Source organism: Syngnathoides biaculeatus, chromosome 21, assembly GCF_019802595.1.
Source record: "Syngnathoides biaculeatus isolate LvHL_M chromosome 21, ASM1980259v1, whole genome shotgun sequence".
Taxonomy (NCBI): Eukaryota; Metazoa; Chordata; class Actinopteri; order Syngnathiformes; family Syngnathidae; genus Syngnathoides; species Syngnathoides biaculeatus.
In genome coordinates, this window is record NC_084660.1 from 942,917 (window position 1) to 967,711 (window position 24,795).

At 46.0% G+C, this 24,795-nt stretch overlaps 4 long non-coding RNA genes, 2 other non-coding genes and 4 pseudogenes across 11 annotated transcripts in view; 3 read left to right on the forward strand and 7 right to left on the reverse strand.

Moving 5' to 3' along the window:
- The window catches only part of LOC133494396 (uncharacterized), a 322,682-nt gene that overhangs the window by 222,861 nt on the left and 75,026 nt on the right, over nucleotides 1-24,795 (reverse strand). The window lies entirely within an intron of this gene.
- LOC133494981 (U2 spliceosomal RNA) lies at nucleotides 5,873-6,047 on the reverse strand (annotated as a pseudogene).
- Nucleotides 6,304-6,522, reverse strand: LOC133494977 (U2 spliceosomal RNA; annotated as a pseudogene).
- On the reverse strand, nucleotides 15,264-16,599 carry LOC133494608 (uncharacterized). Its single transcript, XR_009793338.1, has 3 exons — nucleotides 16,371-16,599; nucleotides 15,527-15,667; nucleotides 15,264-15,395 (listed from the first exon to the last, which is right to left on the reverse strand). It is a non-coding gene; the product is annotated as an uncharacterized LOC133494608 (long non-coding RNA).
- On the reverse strand, nucleotides 19,127-19,198 carry trnae-uuc (transfer RNA glutamic acid (anticodon UUC)). Its single transcript has one exon. It is a non-coding gene; the product is annotated as a tRNA-Glu (tRNA).
- Nucleotides 20,137-23,169, reverse strand: LOC133494592 (uncharacterized). Its single transcript, XR_009793331.1, has 3 exons — nucleotides 22,558-23,169; nucleotides 22,330-22,471; nucleotides 20,137-21,503 (listed from the first exon to the last, which is right to left on the reverse strand). It is a non-coding gene; the product is annotated as an uncharacterized LOC133494592 (long non-coding RNA).
- On the forward strand, nucleotides 20,168-20,369 carry LOC133494979 (U2 spliceosomal RNA; annotated as a pseudogene).
- On the forward strand, nucleotides 20,626-20,798 carry LOC133494976 (U2 spliceosomal RNA; annotated as a pseudogene).
- trnaa-cgc (transfer RNA alanine (anticodon CGC)) lies at nucleotides 20,865-20,936 on the reverse strand. The gene has a single exon. It is a non-coding gene; the product is annotated as a tRNA-Ala (tRNA).
- Nucleotides 24,100-24,795, forward strand: part of LOC133494398 (uncharacterized) — an 86,795-nt gene continuing 86,099 nt past the window's right edge. For 3 of the 4 annotated variants that reach the window (XR_009793292.1, XR_009793289.1, XR_009793290.1), the window contains exon 1: nucleotides 24,517-24,696. This is a non-coding gene — a long non-coding RNA (uncharacterized LOC133494398). The other variant, XR_009793291.1, reaches the window with a different exon arrangement.

Genomic DNA, 24,795 nt, shown 5'->3' on the forward strand with positions numbered 1-24,795 from the left:
GCGTGGTTCGCACAGACGGAGGCTCAGTTCGCCCTCCGCGGGATCTCAGATGATTCCACGCGTTACTACCACGTTGTCTCAGCACTCGGGAGCTCAACGGCGGCCAGAGCAGTGAACTTCATCACCTCTCCCCCGGCCCGAGATAAGTATGCTGGGATCAAGGCTCACCTTCTCAAGGTTTTTGAACTTTCACGGCCGGAACGTGCCCGACGTCTGTTGGCTATTAATGGACTGGGGGACAGCAAACCTTCCGAACTCATGGAAATGATGCTAAACCTGCTGGGCATGGAAGAGCCCAATTTCATTTTCATGGAACTGTTTCTCAGGCAAATGCCACCGCATGTTCAGACGGCGCTCGCGAACAGTACTATCACTGAGCCCCGGGCCCTGGCCGAGGAGGCCGACCGTTTCTTCCTGGCAACCCAGCGCTTCTCCCATGAGACGCTGGCCGCGACGCGCAGTTACTCACCTTCGGGCGCGGGGGTGGCATCCAGCAGGGGCCCCTTCGGCACCGACGGCCGTGCTGGCACAGGCTTGTGCTACTTCCATGCCCGTTTCGGTGCGAAAGCGAAGAGGTGCCGCGCCCCTTGCAACTACGACGCGTCGGGAAACGCCAAAGCCCACGCTTCGCAGCGGCCGTGAGCGTGGGCGCGAAGAGCCGGCTGCTGTTCGTCAAGGACAACCTTTCCGGGCGCAAATTCCTTTGTGACACCGGCGCCCAGAGGAGCGTCCTGACGGCCACTGCGGAGGATGCCGCTGGCGGGACTCATGGGCCACCCCTACTGTCCGCTAATGGCTCCCCTATCAGCTCTTATGGCATGAGGACTGTGGACTTGTGTTTCGGGAGTCAGCGCTTCACATGGGACTTTGTCACTGCGGATGTCTCATTCCCTCTCCTCGGCGCTGATTTTTTTTGTGCCCACGGGCTGCTGGTGGATGTTAAGAGGGGCCGTCTGGTGGATGCACTGACTTTTTCCACGGTCGCCTGCGTCCGCAATGAGGCGACTTATGGTGGTCTCTCCAGTTCGCTATCGGACGGCACCAAGTACCAACTCCTCCTTGGTGAGTTCCCTGCCTTGACACGGCCCACTTTCTCCTCTGCCACGACTAAACATGGGGTCGAGCACCACATTGAGACCAAGGGCCCCCCGATCCACGCGAGGGCCCGACGGCTTGATCCCGAGAAGCTAGCAGTCGCTAAGTCCGAGTTTGCCAACATGGAGCGTCTGGGCATCGTCCGCCGCTCGGATAGCCCGTGGGCCTCGCCACTACACATCGTCCCTAAACCGAGTGGTGGGTGGCGACCGTGTGGTGACTACCGCCGCCTTAACGACGCCACTACGCCCGACCGCTACCCTGTTCCACACATTCAGGACTTCTCAGCCCACCTGGCAGGAAAAATCTTGTTCTCCAAGGTCGACCTGGTGCGCGGGTATCACCAGGTTCCCGTGCACCCCTCAGACGTTCCCAAGACAGCTGTAATCACTCCGTTTGGACTGTTCGAGTTTCTGAGGATGCCGTTTGGTCTTAAAAACGCGGCACAATCTTTCCAGCGTTTAATGGATTCTGTGCTCAGGGACTTGCCATTTGTGTTCGTCTATTTGGATGACATCCTCGTCGCCAGCTCCTCGGAGGATGAACATCTGATGCACCTCCGCGACCTCTTCGCAAGACTTGAGCAGCATGGCCTGATCATCAACCCGGCAAAGTGTGTTTTCGGGGTGCCCTCTATCCAGTTCCTCGGGCACCTCATAGACAAGAACGGCGCCGCCCCCCTTCCGGCAAAGGTGGAGGCCGTCTCCGCTTTTCCCCGACCTCGCTCGGCTCGGGGCCTCCGGGAGTTCCTGGGGATGGTGACTTTCTACCACCGGTTCATCCGCCGGGCGGCCCACATCATGCGCCCGCTCTATGAGGCTCTTAAAGACAAGGCCCCCAACCGGGACGTTGAATGGACGGCCGAGAGGATGGAAGCCTTCGAGGCTACGAAGGCCGCACTGAGTCGTGCCGCTATGCTGGCTCACCCGACCCACAGGGCCCCTGTCGCTCTCACTACCGATGCATCGGACTACGCTGTTGGAGCCGTATTCGAACAGTGGGTCGGCGGCGCCTGGCAACCGCTTGCCTTTTTCAGCCGTCAGCTGGTCCCCAGGGAGCGCAAATACAGCACGTTCGATAGAGAGCTCCTCGGCCTCTGGCTGGCGATCCGCCACTTCCGCTCCCTATTGGAAGGCCGTGAGTTCACGGCATATGTGGACCATAAACCCCTCACTTTCGCCATGTCCAAGGTGGCCGAGCCGTGGTCCGCCCGCCAGCAACGCCAACTGTCGTTCATCTCTGAGTACACTACGGACATCCAACACATCGCCGGCAAATCCAATGTGGTCGCGGACTGCCTCTCCAGGGCGATCGTCGGCACTGTGCATCTGGGTCTCGACTACTCCCGCATGAGCGCAGACCAGGCCTCGGACCACGGGGTGCAGGCCCTCAAGACTTCTGACACGGGTTTGCGCCTGGAGGAAGTCGCGGTTGGTGACTCGGGCGTCAGGTTGCTGTGCGACCTCTCGGCTGACCAGCCTCGGCCGCTGGTCCCTGCAAACTGGCGAAGAGCTGTTTTCGAGGCGGTCCACAACCTCTCCCAACCCGGAAGGAAACCGTCCGTGAGGCTGGTGGCCCAGAAGTTCGTGTGGCGCGGTCTCAAGAAAGATGTGCAGGCCTGGGTCGACTCGTGCGTGGCCTGTCAGCGGGCTAAGGTGCATCGCCACACAAAAGCCCCCTTGGAGCCCTTTGCTGTCCCCGAGAGGAGGTTTGACCACGTCAACGTTGACTTGGTAGGTCCACTTCCTCCCTCGCATCGATTCACCTACTTGCTCACCATGGTGGACAGGACGACCCGCTGGCCCGAAGCCGTTCCCCTCTCCTCGACAACGTCGTCAGACGTGGCCCGGGCGTTCATCGGCACGTGGGTTGCACGCTTCGGGACACCGTGCGACCTTTCTTCAGATCGTGGCCCTCAGTTTACCTCTGAACTCTGGAACGCAGTCGCTGAGAGTTTGGGGGTCAAGCTGCACCGCACTACCGCCTATCACCCCCAGGCGAACGGTCTTTGCGAGCGGTTCCACCGCTCCATGAAAGCAGCCCTGCGTGCCGGCTTGACGGACGGCAACTGGTTGGATAAGCTCCCGTGGGTCATGCTCGGCCTCAGGTGCGCCCCCAAGGAGGACCTGTTGTCCTCATCCGCCGAACTCGTCTACGACCAGCCACTGCGGGTCCCCGGCGAATTCATCCCGGACGCCACAGCGCCCTGGTCCGCAGCCAGGCAACGGTCCTCCCTGCTGGAGGCCGCAAAAGGGTTTGCGCCGGTTCCCACGTCGCAACATGGCACCCCAGCTGCCCGGCTGCCCCGTCACCTGCGCTCTGCGGATTTTGTGTTTGTTCGTCATGACGCCCACCGTGGACCTCTCCGCCCCCCATACGACGGGCCGTTCAGGGTCCTGGAGCACGGGGATAAGAGCCTGCTCGTGGACATTGGCGGCAGACCCGAGACTGTTTCCGTGGACAGGGTCAAACCCGCGCAACTGGACATTGCCCAGCCTTTGGGGTTGGCCCTCCCCCCGCGCCGGGGTCGTCCCCCTTTGCCCTGTGCCCCTGTGCCCGCCGGGGTACCCTTGACCCCGCCTGAGCCCTTGTCCCGTGACTCAATGGACAGTGCGGCCCCGCCCCCATCGGCCCCTACAGTGCACACTCGCCGGGGTCGGGTCATCATCCCTCCACGGCACAAGGATTTTGACTATGGGTGAATTCTGGGGGGGCTTGTGTGGTGTTTACATAATTCACCCGCGGGACCTCGAGTTGGGGTGCGGGGTTCCGCACGGATTGTTTTTGTTGTTGCGCTTCCGGAGGAAAAGGTTAACAGAGTTCCCGCCGTTATGCGAGTTTTTTGGTGATGTCGAACAATAAAGCAAGTTCTGTTTCTGTGTCCGACACTCCACCTCCGACTCCTTTTCTCCGGCGCTACACCACCATATACAAACATATAAAAAAATATTTCCGTGAGTTCTGCCTCGTGACTGTCATTTTTTTGTTGACGTCAGGAAGTTTCTGTGGATAAAATCCAGCCGTCGCTCCTCTTGTTCAGATGGCCGCCGATGAGAAAGTCGGCGCGGGCGTGCGAGGCCGACGACGCCCGGTGTTGGGGACGCCCGCGCACTGCCGTGAGGTTGGCGTGTTGGTGAGCAGCGCCGTGCGGCGGGGACGTCGGACGACTTCATGGGGAAAGTGTGCGTGTTCACCACCTCGCGGTCCACTTGCATCATCAACTCGTAACCGTGCAACGCGTTGTACACGCTCTCTGAAAGAAGGGGGGGGGGGGGGTGACAATACGGAGAAGACAAAGAAGAAAAAGCCATTATATGAGGAAATTAAAGGATATTTTGCAGGAATACAAATATTTGTCAGAAACCAAAACGTTAAGTTGGATGGTTCCACATGACTACGTGCTCTTGCGATCTTGCAACAAGCCGCAGCCTCTTGTGCTGTCAATGCGCTCGTGTTGAAAACGAAATCTGAAAGAAAAAGAAATACATATATCCCTGCGCGCACACATTCAAACGATGATTTTGTGCATCATTTTTGGCTTGAGATTTTTTTCACTACAGACCCATTTTGAACAAAATCTTTCAAATATGTTCAACTCGAGTCAACTTACAAGCACCATTTTTGAAAGAAATATCAGAAGCTGGAGGGATGTAAACAATAAATGTACACGTAGTTCAGTATTAAAAGATGTATAGATTATCAGGCAGATTATTGATCTTCCAATACGTATTTAGGAAAAGTTGCATTTCATTTTCGATGTGAAAATAAATAAAATGATGAGAATGCCAAATTTTACATTGTATAGATGTAATGTGGTGGCACGGTGGCTCAGCTGCCTCGCCTGCTGCTCGACAGCTGGGATCGGCTCCAGCGCTCCCTGCGACCCTCGTGAGGATAAGTGGCAAAAGAAAGAAAAAATTGTCATTACATTAATTGGACACTCTAAATTGCCCCTACGTGTGATTGTGAGTGCAGCTGTTTGTCTCGGTGTGCCCTGCGATTAGCTGGCGAGCAGTTCCGGGTGTACCCCCCTCCTGCCCGTTGACAGCTGGGATAGGCTCCAGCGCTCCCCGTGACCCTCGTGAGGATAAGCGTAAAAAAATGGATGGATGAATTTACATAAAAATGAACTGTCGAGGCTTTAAGTGATAAGATGATATCAGTCAGGACCGTGATGCACTCCTGGGGTATGTCAGCGCACTCAACATGCCCCCGACTAGGTTGTGACGCCCCTGAGTCGGTGAGGCATCTCTTGTGGGAGTGCAGTTCTGCCGTAGACCTGCGGGCGACAGCCGGCCACCTGCAATTCCGGACACACCGGCAAGGGGTGTCCTAAACGAGGAATTTGTGCTCTCTGGGGTGTGCCAGTCGAGGTTTGCAAAGGAGGAGATTGAGATAATAACAGATTTTCTTTCTTTTATACACTTTTATTGTCTTAACAAGACTTTTCATTACAATCATCCAAAAATAGAAAACACTTTTTACATTTACATTCGTTCATGATTTACATAAACATGAAGACTGTCTAGGCTTTAAAAGAATCAATAAGGCAATAAATATGGTACTAAAAAGGCTCTTTTTTTTTCCACTGTGCAGACACGGAATGATCCCTAACGGAGTGAAACTCACCCCACACTCCCAAACAGCAGGCTCAGGGAACCTGTCACGTATCCCAGCGACGGTCGCCGACGTTTTTCTCCTCTTTTACTCCTTCCTCTCCCATATCACCAGGCCGCTGCGCCGAGACCTTCAACGTGAAGGGCTTTTCTGTACTGTCTTCTCATGCACCATTCCTGGAGATACTGCAATACCAGGTTGATGCTTGAAGTGGCTGGAGTAAGACCCAAATCCATCACCTGGTTCTTAAAAATCAAGAGAACATATGGTTCCCAGAAAAGGAACGCGTAAAATATTAACTCCACTTGACCTGAGCCAAAAGGCCGAGAAGCAATGTCAACTTGCCGCCGGCATATACGACCCGATTGTCCAGCCGACAAGCCAAAGCTTTGGTGCCACACAAATTGACTCATGACAATCACTTGTGACTCACATATGACACGTCTCGCAAACATCAATCGATCAACGGTTTACAAGAAATGGCAGCTGTGTCGTTTTCAACATATGAAGTGATGGATCGATTGGTGCTTTGTCAAGACGAAACAAAAGTACTTATGGTTGCTTTCTCAGAGTTCTCATTAACATCATTAGTGCGGGTGCACTTTTCTTGGAGGTACTGCAATACCAGGCCGATCTGTGGAGTGGACGGAGCAAATCCCTATTCCATCTCCCTGTTCCAAAAATCCATTTATTTTATGGTCCCCGGATAGGGGACGTATCAGATATTAAACTGATAAGAACATGGTTTTTTGTTTTGTCCACTTTTATTGTCTAAACAAGACTTTACATTACAAACATTTAAAAAGAGAAAACACTTTTTACATTTCATTCATAATTTACATAAACATGAAAACTGTCCAGGCTTTATAAGAATAAACAAGACAGTAAATATGGTACGAAAAAGCCTCAATTTTTTACCACTGTGCAGACACTGAACGATCCCTTACTAAGTGAAACTGATCCCACACTCCCAAACAGCCCGCTCAGGGAACCTGCCACGTTGCCCAGCGACGGTCGTCGACGTTCTTGTCTTCTTTTACTCCTTCATCTCCCATAACGTCAGGCTGCCGCGCCGACACCTTCACCGTGAAGCTCCGGAGGGAGGCTTTTGGCACCAATGTAGGATTTAGAGAGCATGACGATGGAAACTAAAGCCGCTTTAAAAATTTTTTTTGGAGGTTTCACAGGACTCATTGGATTACAATTTTTGTCTTCTTCTTTTCATTTCGGCTTGTCCCTTAAGGGGTCGCCACAGCGTGTCATCTTTTTCCATCTTAGCCTATCTCCTGCATCTTCCTCTCTAACCCCAACTGCCCTCATGTCTTCGCTCACCACATCCATCAACCTTCTCTTTGGTCTTCCTCTCACTCTTTTGCCTGGGAGCTCCATCCTCAGCATCCTTCTACCAATATACTCACTCTCTCGCCTCTGAACATGTCCAAACCATCGAAGTCTGCTCTCTCGAATCTTGTCTCCAAAACATCCAACTTTGGCTGTCCCTCTAATTGCTCATTTCTAATCCTATCCAACCTGCTGACTCCGAGGAAGAACCTCAACATCTTCATTTCTGCCACCTCCATTTCTGCTTCCTGTTGTTTCTTCAGTGCCACCGTCTCTAATCCGTTCCTGGTCCTTCACTCTTGCCTCTTCAACTCTTCCTTCTCTCTCATTTTCTTCATTCATCAACTTCTCAAAGTATTCTTTCCATCTATTTAGCACACTACCGGCACCAGTCAACACATTTCCATCTCTATCCTTAATCACCCTGACCTGCTGCACATCCTTCCCATCTCTATCCCTCTGTCTGGCCAACCTGTAGAGAGCCTTTTCTCCTTCTTTCGTGTCCAACCTGGTGTACATGTCTTCATATGCCTCTTGTTTACCCTTTGCCACCTCTACCTTTGCCCTCCGTCGCATCTCGATGTACTCCTTTCGCCTCTCCTCAGTCCTCTCAGTATCCCACTTCTTCTTCGCTAATCTCTTTCCTTGAATGGCTCCCTGTATTTTGGGGTTCCACCACCAAGTCTCCTTCTCCCCTTTCCTACCAGATGACACACCAAGTACTATCCTGCCTATCTCTCTAATTACCTTGGCTGTCGTTGTCCAGTCTTCCGGGAGCTTCTGCTGTCCATCGAGAGCCTGTCTTACCTCTTTCCGAAAGGCCGCACAACATTCTTCCTTTCTCAGCTTCCACCACATAGTTCTCTGCTCTACCTTTGTCTTCTTAATCTTCCTACCCATCACCAGAGTCATCCTACACACTACCATCCGATCAGTTGTAGGCTCTGTGCATTCCTCTTTTTCTTCTGACGATGGATCCGGTTTCCTCCTCTTCTATGTCTTCGACCCACAGTAGCTGAATTTCCACCGACGCCCTGCAGGTTAGCAGTGCCGGGGGCGGGCGTTGTTAACCCGGGCCACGACCGATCCGGTATGGGATTCTTTAGATGAACGCTCATATTTGTTTGGCACAGTTTTTACGCCGGATGCCCTTCCTGACGCAACCCTCTGCATTTATCCGGGCTTGGGACCGGCCTGCAGATTGCACTGGTTTGTGCCCCCCATAGGGCTGCACACGGATGGTCTCATCTAATTCATCCGGGAGAAAGGGGGTAACGATGCTGCGTTATATATAGTAAGAGGACAATTTATTATTCATGTTATGTCGGGCATTTTGGTGATAGTATATCTTAAAGCAAATCATTTTAAAAGTTGATGTTTTTATGAAGCAAATGAGGGAAATATAACATGAAATAAAGTGTCCAAGAGCAGAAAATTAGATGCATGGCTTCAGATGTGTCAGGTCCATGGACAGCTCCGGACCTGACGTGAAAACAAGTACAGGATTGTGCTAAAAAAATACAGTGCAGGCCAAGAGTCACTGCAGCCTTTATTTAGGTAACACACGAGGTCATGATCATTAAAACGATTGCAACGGCATCTGATTTACTCTACTTTAAACAACTACTTTGTTCATGTAACTTCCTGTTGTGGATCTGGGAAAAATAGGCCTACACGTTCATTGTTTGAAATTTGAACATTAAATTACACACCTTACTTGAATTATTCCCAGGAAGCAGAGGCGAATGAGATTTCTGTCCAAATATGTCCCGTCGAACAAACCACGGTCTTTCAGGTCAGTAAAGAGCGAGATCTAGAATTCAATTGATTCCTTTCTGAGGAAGCCCCACCAACTCTCTTTGCCCTGATTAGCTGTGCTTGCACCTTCGATGTAACTATCAATTCTGGTGCCATATATCGCTGAAAATCTCTGACTTTCACATTCTCTGTGCCCCGGTCACCTCTCGCAATCCTTGGACCACCAACTAATCTGTGGACTGCCTCCATGTAGAACGATTTTTGGATCACTGCTGGTTGTGAACGCATTCATCCAGATGATTTTCCGGGAAAACCCATAAATGCAGCTGTTAATACATATCCCAAATGGTTTCAGTTGATGAAATGAATCGAAATGCCAAATTAATTGAGACCTTTTGCAAAATAGCTTTTGGGATGGAGGCGTCACCTTCGTCTGAGTTCAACATTTCGTGGATCAAGTTCTTCCATGTTTATAGCAGAGGGGTGCAACGGAAGCATGCTGGGCCCACAACCCAGAGGTCAATGGATTGAAACCATCCTCTGCACACAGAGCTTGTCTGTCGTGAGAAACAGTGGGCAAAAAAAACTCGTCTCTTCTCACTCCTACTGCACATGCACAACATACACAAACATATCTTACTACCACTTCAGCATTTCCAGTCTGGACAGGAAACCTGGTTTGCTGGGTCTTTACTTCATATTCGCGAGCATGCAAATGTCTCAGCATATGTGAAATAAATTATCTTCTGTGTGTGAAGCAAACACCACAGCTACTCGCAATTGTTAATCTACAACCCATTTAAAGATTAAAAATACAATTCAATTATGAACACATTATACATCTGCCAAACAATGGATGAAACATTATTTGGTTTGTATCAGATCAAAGTGGTCCCAAACTTAAAAATGACGCTTATTGTTGGTACTCATCGTGAAACTTGCCACAATCCTCTCAGTCTCACTTTCCAAATCTCGATCTCCACACAATCTCATTTTGAACCATTGTGATGCAACTTATATGCAGTCGTGTTCAAAATAAAAGCAGTCCAACGTCACCAAGCAAATTAATGCACGATTTCAGTTCGTTTGTTTTATTGCAACTATCTAAGCAAGAGGCGGCAAGGTGGCGCAGCTGTTGAGTGTTGGCCTCACAGTTCTGCGGACCTGGGATCAAAGTCCAGCCCCGCCTGTGTGGAGTTTGCATGTTCTCCCTGTACCTGTGTGGGTTTTCTCTGGGCAGGCCAGTTTCCTCCCACATCCCAAAAACATGCATTCCATGGAGCCTCTAAATTGCCCCAAGATGTGATTTTGAGTGCGACTGTTGTTTGTCTCTATGTGCCCTGTGATTGGTTGGCAACCAGTTCAGGGTGAACCCCGCCATCTGCCTGAAGATAGCTCTGACAGCCTTCAACAGTCCAGTGACACTTGTGAGGATAAGTGGCAAAGAAAATGGATGAATGGATGGATACAACAATGTCTTTCTTGGGTCAACATGTTCACATTCCACACCATAATATCTTTGCCTTTCAATCTGTCTTTTAAAGGTCGAGGATGGTCTGGTGATTGACGTGGGAGTCAGCAAATGAGAATGTAGAGCTGGCTGACTGTTAACTTTAGCAATTCTAAATTGAACCAGGATATTTATTGGTCTAAACATGAATCAAACACGTGTCAGAAATTTTTCTATTCAGTTCCTTCAAAAAAAAACTAAATTAATTGGAACATTGAAGAGTTGAACTGTTGTGTATTCGAAGTTTTTGAGAGGTTGAATTGAATTTCCATTTTCACAGTTGTTTGACTGTTTTAAAAAAATAACATCTAATTCTGTTTTGTTTTGTTGAACAGTAAACTTAAACATGGAGTGGCATGAAAAATCTTGAAGGCACCATTTTTTTTTTTGTTGAGATGAATTGTTCACTATTTTCAGAACTGCTGCCTATTGTGAAGTGAATTGACTCATGTAAAGGTTGGATGAAGTTTACACCAGTAAGTCAAAGTAAAAGCAAATCATCTAAATGATTGCTCGTATCTTAAAAAACTTGTGCAAGATCACTTTTGGAGGTGCCAATCGTCCAGGGGTGGGCAAACTATGGCCCGCGAGTACACGTTTCACGGAGCTCAAGTACGGACAGGACATACGTTGTCCTTTTCTCTGTTTTATCGACTAATTTGTTTACTCGATAGGGACTAGTATTCTTGAGGTTTGGTTCTGCCGCAGTCACTCAGTTGCGCAAATGCACTCATTCCTCATGAGTGAGTGAGTTTCGTATTCACCATCGATGTCTTATCTATCTCCTGTTAAGCCGGTGACACTTTATCTAGAGCAGAGCAATGCATTTTTTTATTGGAAGCAGATGTATGATAATTATATTCACAATTATTCCTCCAGCCTTGTCACCTGGTAATAAACACGGGTTGTCACCTATGACATGGCTAACTGAGCCAGGACCAAACAAGTCATAGAATTCCTTTGAAGTAGACTTGTCTCTCTTACTTTCTAAGCTCAGACCTTAATCCTCCTCACTTAGCTTTTCCATCCATCCATCCATCCAATTAACTAACATCCTACAAAAGCCTGGTAAATGTTACATTGGGGGGCACAACGCCGAGGTGGTATTGTAACTACAAAATGAAAAAATGTTTACATGAAAAAAATAATAATAATAATTTAAAAAGTTATCACGAACACAACACTGACATACAGTACAGACAGTCAATAGCGTGGACGAGTCAACAGGCAAAACAAGGAAATGGGTGGGACAAGGGAAGTTGCTGGGTGAAGCTTCGATAATGCAGAGCCAATGACCTCACGGAATAAAGCCACTCATGCTCTCATTGGTCGATGTCACGGCGGGAACCAATCACACGCTTTGTATCAACGTGTCTCTCCACAATATGCCAATCTGGATGTATTTTTCTTTTTTTTCTGCTAAATAAAATCCCGCACAGCACTGAAACTGCAAAATGTGTCGCACTAACTGACGAGGATAGCCTGAAGATACATACCTGTATTTATTTTTTTAAAATAGCACTGGACTGCACCCATGGTTTGATCCCATTGAAGGAATTGAGAAGGGAAGAATTCTGCAGTAGAATTTTTTCCATTAGAAGTAACCACTGAGCTACACCAGTGCCAGTAAGAAATCTGAAAATATGATCCTGATAAAAACACTGGTTTCACCATGGGTGTTCAGAATAGATAAATATTGCAGTGGAAGTGTGTTTATAATCAGAGGGAATAATCAGAATCAGATAATTAGGAGGAGAGAATGTAACTCGACAGTTTAGGACGGTGGTGAGTAGAATGACACTGATTAAGAAGACAAAGGTAGAGCAGACCTATCTGAGTCCCAAAACTGAAGTGGGAGGGATTTCAATTTATTTTAGGAGGTTACAAGGTGTGTTTTGTACCGGAATTGTTTTTTCATTGTATTTATTTCCTGTTTCAGGCAGAGTCAGCAAAGGGAAGTGGTTTTATTGTCTCTCTCTGCTTCTTTTGAAATTGTGCTGCCTTTGTAATGTCGGCAGTCAGTGCGAGCATGCGAAAGCACAACCCACGTGGAAGACGCTGAGACAGGACGGGTGTTGTGCGGCTTCTCAAAAAGAGGTGAGACAGGCTATTGGTGGACAGGAGGAGCTTTCAGAACACTGGACCCCTACAGCCAAGGTGATCAGAGAGATCAGCAGGAGAATACTTGGTCTATTTCTAAACAAGAGAAATAATAGGAATAGGATTTAATAGGAGAGAAACTTTGTTAAACACCTGCCACTGAGCTCAATGCATGCTCCGATGGATTAGTGTTGCTGGACCCATGACAATGTGGAAGTGTGTGCAGGCACACGCACAAGACATTGGATTTGCCTGAATAAACACATCTGACATTTGTAGCAACAAAGGGTTCTCGAGCCCCTCGCCACTTGGGTGTTCAAATACTCATTTTCTTCACAGTATTTCTACACTGAATCTATCAGTGTATGTATAAACATGATATATTTATACATAGTGTATTATGTGTATATGTATATATGAGTAAATATCCATTGTATTCTCCATGTGTGTACTTTGTTTTGAATCAACAGTAAAAGAAGACCTCAGCGCTTTCATCGATGGCCTGGCCGGCGTGGACGTGGACGTTGTTCTTGTTGCTTTGTTGTTCTTTGTTTTTCAACAATGAATGCAGAAAACTGTGTTTTCTCATGCTCATACCGTGTCCAGAATTCATGCAAATATGCTGCAGATGTAAAGCTAACACCAAAACCTTTCATAAAAAAGCCAGTATTAAAATACAGTTAAGGCTTCCACTTTAAATTTCAGAGTTTGCTGGGAAAATTTCTGTAAAAAAATGTCATCTTGACATGAAAGGACACCTACTATCCTTTCTTTTAAATAAAAAAAACGCAGACTGTTGTGCCTTCACGTGCTGGCATTGACTGCCGACATATCAAAGGCAGCACAATTTAAAAAGAAGCAGAGAGAGACAATAAAACCACTTCCCTTTGCTGACTCTCCCTAAAACAAGAAATAAATACAATCAAAAAAACAATTCCAGTACAAAACACACCTTGGAACCTCCTAAAATAAATTGAAAACACCCGACTTCAGTTTTGGGACTCAGCAAGGCAGGAGGCAACCACAATCTTAGCCAATTAAAGGCTGAAAGTGATGCCAACGAAACTCCAGGAGAGAGGACCTCATTCTCTCGCCTACGATTCAAATTTGCGGGGGTACATATAAATTAATGATAATAACAAACGGCTCACATATGGACATGGCAAACAACAAATACGAATAGTTTAGCTTGAATGTCAACTGTGTTGATTTTCAATGTTTACATCAAAATGTTGCCAGATACTTGACCAGGAAAAAAAAAAAGGCTCCAGATCAAATGATTCACAGGGGTTTTTCCCAGTCCTTATAAGGTGAGATTGCTGTAGAGAAATGCATTGGCTGGGAATTGAACCCAGGTCAACTGCTTGGAAGGCAGCTATGCTAACCACAATACCAACAATGCCCTGGAAGTTGTTCAGACTGCTATGCAGATGACTTTCAAGTTTTTGTTTCAAGCATTGGCATAAAACACAGTAAATGGGAGAGACACCAATCATTCTGCCAGTCAGGAAAAAGATCGTACCTGTCAGCGCTCTTTCAACACTGTGCTCCCCTTCACCTTAACGTGGGTGTTATTAAAATACCCACACCATCATTTTCATTTTCATTAGAGCCACTCCAAAGTGACAGGAGTGGCCACATTTCCTCCCACTGTTTGTCGAATTTTAAGAAGGGTAAGTTACATTCTTGGATGAAAAACACATCGCACTTGAAAGTTTGAAGAAAGAATAAAACACTTTGGGCTTTAATTTTTGGCTTTACGCTCCTAAAGTTTATCGTTGAAACACTAAAAGGGAATGATTTTAAAAGTTAAAACATACAAGGAATCTCTGATTAAAAGCTCTTAAAAGGGAAGCTGGTCTAGTATTTTGAGGGATCTTTGTTTTTCCTTTCCATCAGGAGCAAGGGGTGTGGGATTTTTTTCACTGTTTTCTGTTTTAACTCTTGGTTTTGGTCCTTCCTGCCATCTTAGACTCGTGGTGTTTCAACCCTCCTAGCCCCTGGTTTACAAAAATCGTTGCTCAAACCACTGAGATATGAGGCCTGACTGCTATATTTTGCAACTCAAAAAAGAAAGCAGACAGTGGTCGAAACTTCCCTTTGTTTGGTGTGAAATGGACTCCAACATTCAAGTTAGCCTTCACCTTGTCCGTCAGACCTAAAATGCCATTTAGACTACTCAGCAATTAGTTTTCTGTTGGGCTTGACTCCAATGGGGCTGGGAGGTTTGTGGGGGATTGAAAGTTTGATCGCATTTTTCGTTTTGGTCCTCCGATAGTTTGGATGACACGAATAATTCTGTCCGCACATTGAGTGAGAAAGAGAGAGATTTGTATATCCATCCATCTATTTTCCAACCCACTTGTCCTCACAAGTGTCACAGGAATGCCGGAGCCTTTCCCAGTAAGCTTTGGGCAAAAGTCGGATGAAACCCTGATGTGTTCGCCAGTCAGTCAAACTGCACACGCACGCGCACGCACACGCACACACACACACACACACACACACGTGAACAAACAAGTACATTTTGTTACCAACTATGTTTTGCTCTCCCATCTCCTTTTTGTCAAATCTATGTAAATGAGAGGCTGAGAGGAGTGGAAGACTGCATTCAACACACCCACGAGTCCTTAAGAATATTTTTTGATGCATTATGGATTCACAAATGCTCCTGCAGTGTTTCAGAGGTTTGTCAATGATGTTTTCCACGATATGCTCAACATTAATATCTTTGTGTACAAAGATGGCATTCGAATATTCTCCCCGGCCCCATGTCAGCCACGTTCAAGTGGTGTTGCAATGGTTGCTGCTACATGTCAAGGCTGAAAAGTGCGAGTTTCACTGGTCTTCCCTGTCGTTTCTGGGCTTTGTGTCGGTGGAGGTGGGGATCTGTATGGATCCCAGCAAGGTTGAGGCTGTTTCACATTGGTACACTTCCACGACTCGCAAGGAAGTGCAGGGGTTCTTAGGGAACCTGTACCAAAAATTCATCCAGAACTTTAGCATAATTGCAGCGCCCTTACACAAACACAGCTCTCCACACAGTTCCTTTTTTTGGTTCCCATCGCGTCATGCGGCCTTCTGTAAACTCACTGCTAGCTTTACCTCTGTTCTTATTCTTGCTTTGCTGAATCTGTTTGTCATGGAGGTAGATGCGTCAGATTCTGGGGTAGGGGTGGACCCTTGTCGAGGAATCCGAAGGAAGAAAGTTGCATCCCTGCACGTTTATGTCCCATAAACTTACTCCTGCAGAACAAAATAATGAAATTGGGGGCCATGAGCTATTAGCAGTCAGAGTGGCTTTGTCAGATTGGAGACAGTGGCTAGAGGGTGATCAGGTCCCATTTATTGTGTTAACTGACCACAGACAACCATAGAACAGAAAACCCCATGCGCAATTGTAGATTCTTGATTGGCAAAAGGCAAAATCCAATATCGGATTAATTCTGCCTGAAGCCTGTTGGTCTCAGTCTTCACATGGGAAATTGAGACCCAGGTAAAAGACGCACTGAAGGACACTCGCAGCCACAGATGACAGGCTGTATGTCGGTCCTCCACAGAGGGGTAGGGATTGCAACCCAATCGGTGATAGAGCAACATTTTTAGAGGCCAAACATCAAAAAGGACATCAGGGAGTACGTCACCACGCTTCATGTTTGTTCACGAATAAACCTTAATGTAAACGTCCCTCAAGGGAGTTGTGATCGCTTTCCGTTTGTTGAGGGCTGTAGTCCAATATATCATTGGACTTTGTGACCAGGTTGCTGGCTTTCCTGGGCCACACCACTGTCTGCACGGTGGCAGACCATTCTTCCAAAATGGTAAGGCAAGGCAAATTTATTTGTATAGCGTATTTCATACACGAGGTAACTAAATGGGAGTTCTTGACTCTGGTGGCATTGGAATGCTGTAACAAGGGGAATAGACTACAATAAACTTGTGTACTCACACATGATGATGCAGTGTCCAACACACACAAACACAACGAACGAGCAAATCCAAGAGACGAACTCAACGCTAAAATCCCTGGTCAAATTAGCGTCCATACGGCGCAGGTGTGGGGTTTCTACTAGTGGCAGCTCCGCTCAGGGCAGTGGCTTGGCCATGCTCCTGACACCTCTCGGGTCCAAGTGGGTAAGACTCAGGAGGGACATTTTGAAGACGACAAAAGTGTGCCGGACTTCCAGATCTTCTTGGGGAGCAGATACTCCCCAAGAAGATCCCAAGAAGAATCCCCTTGAGTCGTCCAAAAAGCCGAGCATGGCACTGATCACAACAGATCAAATCACGCCACCATTTTTTAAAAGGTAAAGTTGGGGGTCAAACCCATGCTCTTCAGTTTACGAGTCTGACACCTTACCACTTGTCCACTGCACCTGGTAAATGTTGGTACGACACTTGATCTTAGCCAAAATGCCAAGAAAGAGGACCAGTCAACAAGCCAATGTTTCAGATGTACGTTCTGATTTATGATCTAAATTAACGAGTCACATCTGGACACGTCAAACAGCAATGATGGATTATTTAGACCAGGTGTCAGCAACCCAATGGCGAAAGAGCCATATTGGACCAAAAATATAAAAAAACAAATCTGTCTAGCGGTGTAACGGTGGATCAGCTTGTAAAGCGTTGACCTCCGCAGTTCTGAGGTCTCGAGTTCAATCCCCGACCTGCCTGTATGGAGTTTGAATGTTCTCACTGTACGTGTGTGGATTTCCTCCCACATTCCAAAAACATGCAACATTAATTGGACACTTGAAATTCCCCCTCTGTGTGGTTGTGAGTGTGACTGTTTGTCTCTTTGTGCCCTGCGATTGGCTGGCAACCAATTGAGGGTGTACCATGCCTCCTGCCTGTTGACAGCTGGGATAGATTTCAGCACCCTCTGCTACCCTCGTGAGGATAAGTGGCAAAGAAAATGGATGGATGGAATAACTATATTTATATCAATGACCCCTGGTTTTAGACAAACTCACATTCATGAAACTATGCGGGAAAAAAAAAGAGCGAGTCGGCACCTCCTTACACGAAGTGTGTTGCGGTCACACGTTAAACTTCAGTCAACCTCTCCTTGACAGCTGTTTTGTTTTTTTTGTTTATTTATTGTTCTCAAATAAGTCCAATGCATATTTAAATTATAATAATAATCATCATCATCATCATCCTCCTCCTCATCCTCATCATCATAAACTACTGGGATACCCTTTAGCCCCGATAACAGAAGTGTGTTGCAGCCACATGTTAACCTTCGTAAACAACACTGTGACCTATGCTTTATTTTCTTTTTTTAAATACGCATTGGACTCATTTGAGAAGAATGCATATTAAAAAAAAAAAACATCTGTTGGGGAGAGGTTCACCGAAGTTTAACGTGTGGCCGCAACACACTTCCGTGTATGTTGGAGACGACTCCCTGTCTATTTATTTATTTTTTTGCCATGATGAGTACTTCTTGGTAATTTGAGATTGAGAAGAATAATTCCTCCCTGAAATGAAGTGATCGCTACACAGTTGTATGTATTTGGTTGGGCAGCATCCATCATGTTTAATTGCCAAAATCCATCAATCTTTTCTCGTCATTTCAGCTGGTATTCCATCGAATGATCTCTTTGAATATCTGTCTCATCTGTTGAAACAACCAACAGCATAACAATTCTCGTGCATTGTGAATATTGTGCTCCGGTTCAATGTGCCCCACACTGTCGAGCTGCTCCTTTTGACCGTCAATCTGGCGCCGTGAAAATGATGACGTCACATGCACGAGGTCTATACTGTACGCTGTCACATTGGTATCTACATTGTTCCTTTTGACTTATCGGCTGATTGGTGTGAGCAGGATGGCTGCGTTCATCAGGCTTCAATCCAAAATGTTCCATCATCGTGGTGGCATTAGGCTTTCAAACTTATTCTCTGAATGCCACTTTTTAAACTCTTTCTCATCGTGTGAAATATTGTGAAATAAAGACTTGTGTTTTCATTCCATCAGTTCACTTCCAACTGGGAAAAAAATCCCCTCTTCAATGATCTGTCCATTTAAAATCACTGTAAGTACCCAGAAAGGTGCCAGTACAGATCAGCACTTTAATAAACACCAATGATCATAAAATTTGACCAAATACCAAATGTGTCTTGGAGTCTGATCCAGGCACGAAACAGCGGAGCCGATTTCCTTTCAGACGGGTACAAAAGTACATACAAAGAAGTTGAAGGTACAGCAGAGTGGCGCAGCGGAAGCGTGCTGGGCCCATAACTCAGCCAAAGAGTTGAATCCAGGCCTTTTGGTAGAAAAACACAAGTTCCGACTTGTTGGCCATGTCGGACATCACTTTGGTTTTTATTTTCCACACTATGGGAGATGTACAGTTGCAGTAGAGTTCTGCATACAGAAGATTCACATACTGGAAATTGAACCTGGCCGTCCAGGTTGAAACAAGAATCGCAAGAACATATGAGACACGATGTTTCTTAAACTAATATTTTTCAAATTCTGTATTTTCTTTCAAGCGTCAGCCAATCATATCAACAGTATTGAGGTTTCAGTCCCATTGGGGTAAATAGGAGACGAATAAAACTCATTAATCCTGAAAGGGATATTAGATGGGGCACTTTTGCTGTAAATAAAACACTGATTACTCTGTTATTTTTAACCGTGTTGGGAATTTTCAGCATGTAAATCAAAGACTAAATTACAGAGTCCTGTCAACATTCCCATACCGGGAGTTGAACCCGGTCCACCTGGGTGAAAACCAGGAATCCTGACCGCTAGACGATATGGGACACATGCTGCTCCACTGAAATTCTTCACTGTTTTCAGGCATTACATAAGACTGGCCAGAAGAAACCCAATGAAAACTAGAAATCCAAACTTCCAAACCAAATGGAAAATCTGTGGAGGTACCTGCCACTTATTATTTCTGAAATAGATTTATTTTTTCCCAGGCCCAATATGTTGGAAACGTTCTGCATGATGAAAGCCGAAATGGTGGAATACAGGAATTATTCTCACACAGTGCTCCTGCGGGAAAACCAGGAATCTGATCCAATTGATCATGTGAGAAATGCCTTTGTTTTTTTTGTTTTTTTTCCCAACAAATATCGTCCCCATGCTTAGTTGGCAGTTTTCCACATGAATGTTCACGCGAGGGTGGACGACTTCAAATATTGAGGATGGATCTGCCAGGCAAAAGTGCGAGAGGAAGACCAAAGAGAAGGTTTATGGATGTGGTGAGGGAAGACATGAGGGCAGTTGGGGGTCGAGAGGAAGATGCAGGAGATAGGCTAAGATGGAAAAAGATGACACGCTGTGGCGACCCCTTAAGGGACAAGCCGAAATGAAAAGAAGAAGACAAAAATTGTAATCCAATGAGTCCTGTGAAACCTCCAAAAAAAATTTTTAAAGCGGCTTTAGTTTCCATCGTCATGCTCTCTAAATCCTACATTGGTGCCAAAAGCCTCCCTCCGGAGCTTCACGGTGAAGGTGTCGGCGCGGCAGCCTGACGTTATGGGAGATGAAGGAGTAAAAGAGGACAAGAACGTCGACGACCGTCGCTGGGCAACGTGGCAGGTTCCCTGAGCGGGCTGTTTGGGAGTGTGGGATCAGTTTCACTTAGTAAGGGAACGTTCCGTGTCTGCACAGTGGAAAAAAATTGAGCCTTTTTCGTGCCATATTTCTTGCCTTATTGATTCTTTTGAAGCCTAGACAGTCTTCATGTTCATGTAAATTATGAATGAAATGTAAAAAGTTTTTTCTCTTTTTAAATGTTTGTAATGTAAAGTCTTGTTTAGACAATAAAAGTGGACAAAACAAAAAACCATGTTCTTATCAGTTTAATATCTGATACGTCCCCTATCCGGGGACCATATATTATATGGATTTTTGGAACAGGGAGATGGAATACTCCACGGATCGGCCTGGTATTGCAGTACCTCCAGGAAAAGTGCACCCCCACTAATGATGTCAATGACAACTCTGAGAAAGCAACCATAAGTGCTTTTGTTTCGTCTTGACAAAGTACCAATCCATCCATCACTTCATATGTTGAAAACGACACAGTTGCCATTTCTTGTAAACCGTTGATCGATTGATGTTTGCAAGACGTGTCATATGTGAGTCACAAGTGATTGTCATGAGTCAATTTGTGGGGCACCAAAGCTTTGGCTTGTCGGCTGGACAATCGGGTCGTATATGCCGGCGGCAAGTTGACATCGCTTCTCGGCCTTTTGGCTAAGGTCAAGTGGAGTTAATATTTCACGCGTTCCTTTTCTGGGAACCATATGTTATATTGATTTTTGAACTGGGAGATGGATGTGGGTCTTGCTCCAGCCACTTCAAGCATCAACCTGGTATTGCAGTATCTCCAGGAATGGTGCATGAGAAGACAGTTCAGAAAAGCAAGGAAAGAAGAAAAATAGTGATGCTTAAAAAAAAACTCACAAGACTGAATGGAGATGCTGGGGATTGAACCCAGGACTTCATACATGCGAAGCACGCGCTCTACCACTGAGCTACATCCCCTGAACAACACCACAGGCACAAAGTAGAGTCATCCATGGCTCACCCGGAGGAGCTGCCTGATGATATGGGAGAGGAAGGAGTAAAAGAGGAGAAAAACGTCGGCGACCGTCGCTGGGATACGTGACAGGTTCCCTGAGCCTGCTGTTTGGGAGTGTGGGGTGAGTTTCACTCCGTTAGGGATCATTCCGTGTCTGCACAGTGGAAAAAAATTGAGCCTTTTTCGTGCCATATTTATTGCCTTATTGATTCTTTTAAAGCCTAGACAGTCTTCATGTTTATGTAAATCATGAACGAATGTAAATGTAAAAAGTGTTTTCTATTTTTGGATGATTGTAATGTAAAGTCTTGTTAAGACAATAAAAGTGTATAAAAGAAAGAAAATCTGTTCTTATCTCAATCTCTTCCTTTGCAAACCTCGACTGGCTCACCCCAGAGAGCACAAATTCCTCGTTTAGGACACCCCTTGCCGGTGTGTCCGGAATTGTAGGTGGCCGGCTGTCGCCCGCAGGTCTACGGCAGAACTGCACTCCCACAAGAGATGCCTCACCGACTCAGGGGCGTCACAACCTGGTCGGGGGCATGTTGAGTGCGCTGACATACCCCAGGAGTGCATCACGGTCCTGACTGATATCATCTTATCACTTAAAGCCTAGACAGTTTTCATTTTTCATCTAAATTCATACATCCATTTTTTTTACGCTTATCCTCACGAGGGTCACGGGGAGTGCTGGAGCGAGGCAGCTGAGCCACCGTGCCACCGCATTACATCTATGCAATGTAAAATTTGGCATTCTCATCATTTCATTTATTTTCACATCTAAAATGAAATACAACTTTTCCTAAATATGTATTGGAAGATCAATAATCTGCTTGATAATCTATACATCTTTTAATACTGAACTACGTGTACATTTATTGTTTACATCCCTCTAGCTTTTGATATTTCTTTCAAAAATGGTGCTTGTAAGTTTACTCGAGTTGAGCATATTTGAAAGATTTTGTTCAAAATGGGTCTGTAGTGAAAAAAAGCTCAAGCCAAAAATGATGCACAAAATCATCGTTTGAATGTGTGCGCGCAGGGATATATGTATTTCTTTTTCTTTCAGATTTCGTTTTCAACACGAGCGCATTGACAGCACAAGAGGCTGCGGCTTGTTGCAAGATCGCAAGAGCACGTAGTCATGTGGAACCATCCAACTTAACGTTTTGGTTTCTGACAAATATTTGTATTCCTGCAAAATATCCTTTAATTTCCTCATATAATGGCTTTTTCTTCTTTGTCTTCTCCGTATTGTCACCCCCCCCCCCCCCCGTTCTTTCAGAGAGCGTGTACAACGCGTCGCACGGTTACGAGTTGATGATGCAAGTGGACCGCGAGGTGGTGAACACGCACCCTTTCCCCATGAAGTCGTCCGACGTCCCCGCTGCACGGCGCTGCTCACCAACACGCCAACTTCACGGCAGTGCGCGGGCGTCCCCAACACCGGGCGTCGTCGGCCTCGCACGCCCGCGCCGACTTTCTCATCGGCGGCCATCTGAACAAGAGGAGCGACGGCTGGATTTTATCCACAGAAACTTCCTGACGTCAACAAAAAAATGACAGTCACGAGGCAGAAGTCACGGAAATATTTTTTTATATGTTTGTATATGGTGGCATGTAAATATTTTTTTTATGTTTTGCGTCAAAAAAAAAAAAAAGGTTTTGCGCAGTGATTATTGCAATTTGAAAGAAAAAAGTGTCAGCAGTTTTCACGTTTTGGCTGAGCAGAGCGTCAACGTCGGCCGTGTAATACGTCACAATCTCGCTGGTGTCTTTTTCTGTTTCTTGATGATCTAATATTTGAGCGACACCTGTTGGCGCCACAGAGATGTTCCGTCGTACTGGAGTTGTGACATGAGCTCAACTAAATATTTGTGCGGGGGGGAATTCAAATTCACATTTGATATTTGTTTCTCAAAGCAACAGTTAACGTTTTTGCAGCAACGAGTTATCCAACGTACCACAAACTCTGTAGTTCACATATTAGCCATTATTGTGCACTGTACTTTTTTGCACATACTGGACGTAAAGTATAAATACGTCGAATTTTAAATACTACATCATTCTTAATCCGATAGTTTTCTCGTCTTTTTTGTGGCGTGTTGACGTAAGCGTGCATTTGAGCGCGGATGACGACCACTCCCAGACTTTCAACCCCGCCCCCTCGCTTCCCGTCGATTCGTCGAAGTCCCAAGCGAGGCCCGATTTGAATTTGATCTTTTGCGCTTCCCTTCTGATTGGAGGATTCTCAACTCTTCTTAGTTGCTTGAAGCAAATTGACCCCTCCGTGGATATTGCGCAATCCGCGTCACTGACCAATCAGAGGCCAGAGATCTGCATACACCAAAGCCCGTTTTTGCTCCCGCCATTTTCTCAGACAACATTGCATGGTCCAGTATAGGTTTAGTTCGCGTTTTATCGCGTATTTGGGTTATTTAACAAAAAATATGGTTAAGAGGTGTAGTCACGGACTTTGTAATAGTGACGACAGGTATCCTGAAAGGCGAGTTGGTGGAGTTCGATTCGTACCCTTTCCAAAACCGAAGACCCAGTACAAAAAACGCCTTTGATGGATCAAACTTTGTGGAAGACCGCATCATCAACTAAATCAATCTAATATCAACCGGAACACATATGTTTGCACGAAGGTATGCCCTATATTTGATTTTCAATACATGTCTCGTATAAAGGAATTCGAAGTTCTTCACTCGCAAAACACTGCTGTGTGTGAACAATTGACACACTTATTCTTTGTTGAGCGATATTTAGCGATGATCGGACTGCACAAACGTATTGATTTCTTGCTGGCTCGCGGCCGAAGCTTAACAAGACTGTGTTTGCACGAAGATATGCCCTAAATTTGATTTTTAATACACGTCTCATATAAATGAATGAGACGTTCTCCGCTAGCATAACATTGCTACGTGTGAATGATTGAATGAAATCAGAAGCATGGCGTCTCTCTCAGTTAAGAATGTATTTAGAATCTATAATATATCGTTGATTTCAATGAAATCAGAAGCATAGAGTCTGTCTCAGTTCAGAATGTATTGTATTGTATTTGCCATTTTTACTGTTTGTCTTACGTGATGTCACTTCAGGAGGCGTGGTTAAGTGCCCGGGTCAATTACTCCGCAAGTTACATAAACACCCCTGAAGATCCAGAAAACGACTGCAATTGTCATGGGCGTGTCTTTCCTCGACCCAGTGCGCACCTGCCCCAATGAGCATGCGTTTGTAGTTGACTTGTGTCTCCTGCCCTATTTTTTTTTTTTTTAAATTGAACACAGACCAAAGTCTCGGCAAATTCCTTTTCTACCCAACATTGTTTGAATTTGTCATGGGGTGATGAGCTGTTGTTCTACAATAGAGGAATTTGACCCACAAAAGTCTCACCTTTGACCTTTGGCTCAAGGCTCTTGTTGATACCAACCCACCCTGTCGTACTCATCATAAAGATACAAGCTCAAGTACAAAGACGAGGCAAATCTTTACGGGACTCTTTATTCCTTCATTTTTTTCTGTATGTCTTTATTTATTGATTACATTTTTATTTCAGGGCATATTTTCATAACTTTTTTTAATGCTGCAATGAACATGCTGCAGGTCATACGTAACTTTGACTTTCCATGTAGGCCGTCAGGGGCGTGGCCAGGAGCTCCTCACCTGCACCTCATTGACACTGATTAGGAAATGCATTGAAGTCTTGTGTGTCTGATTGTAAGTTGTGTTTGTTGTGCTTTGCGTTTTGTGAGTGACTCTCCCTTGTTTCAACTTTTCTGTGCCACTTCCATCAAGTCTTGTTCTTGTTTCAAGTTT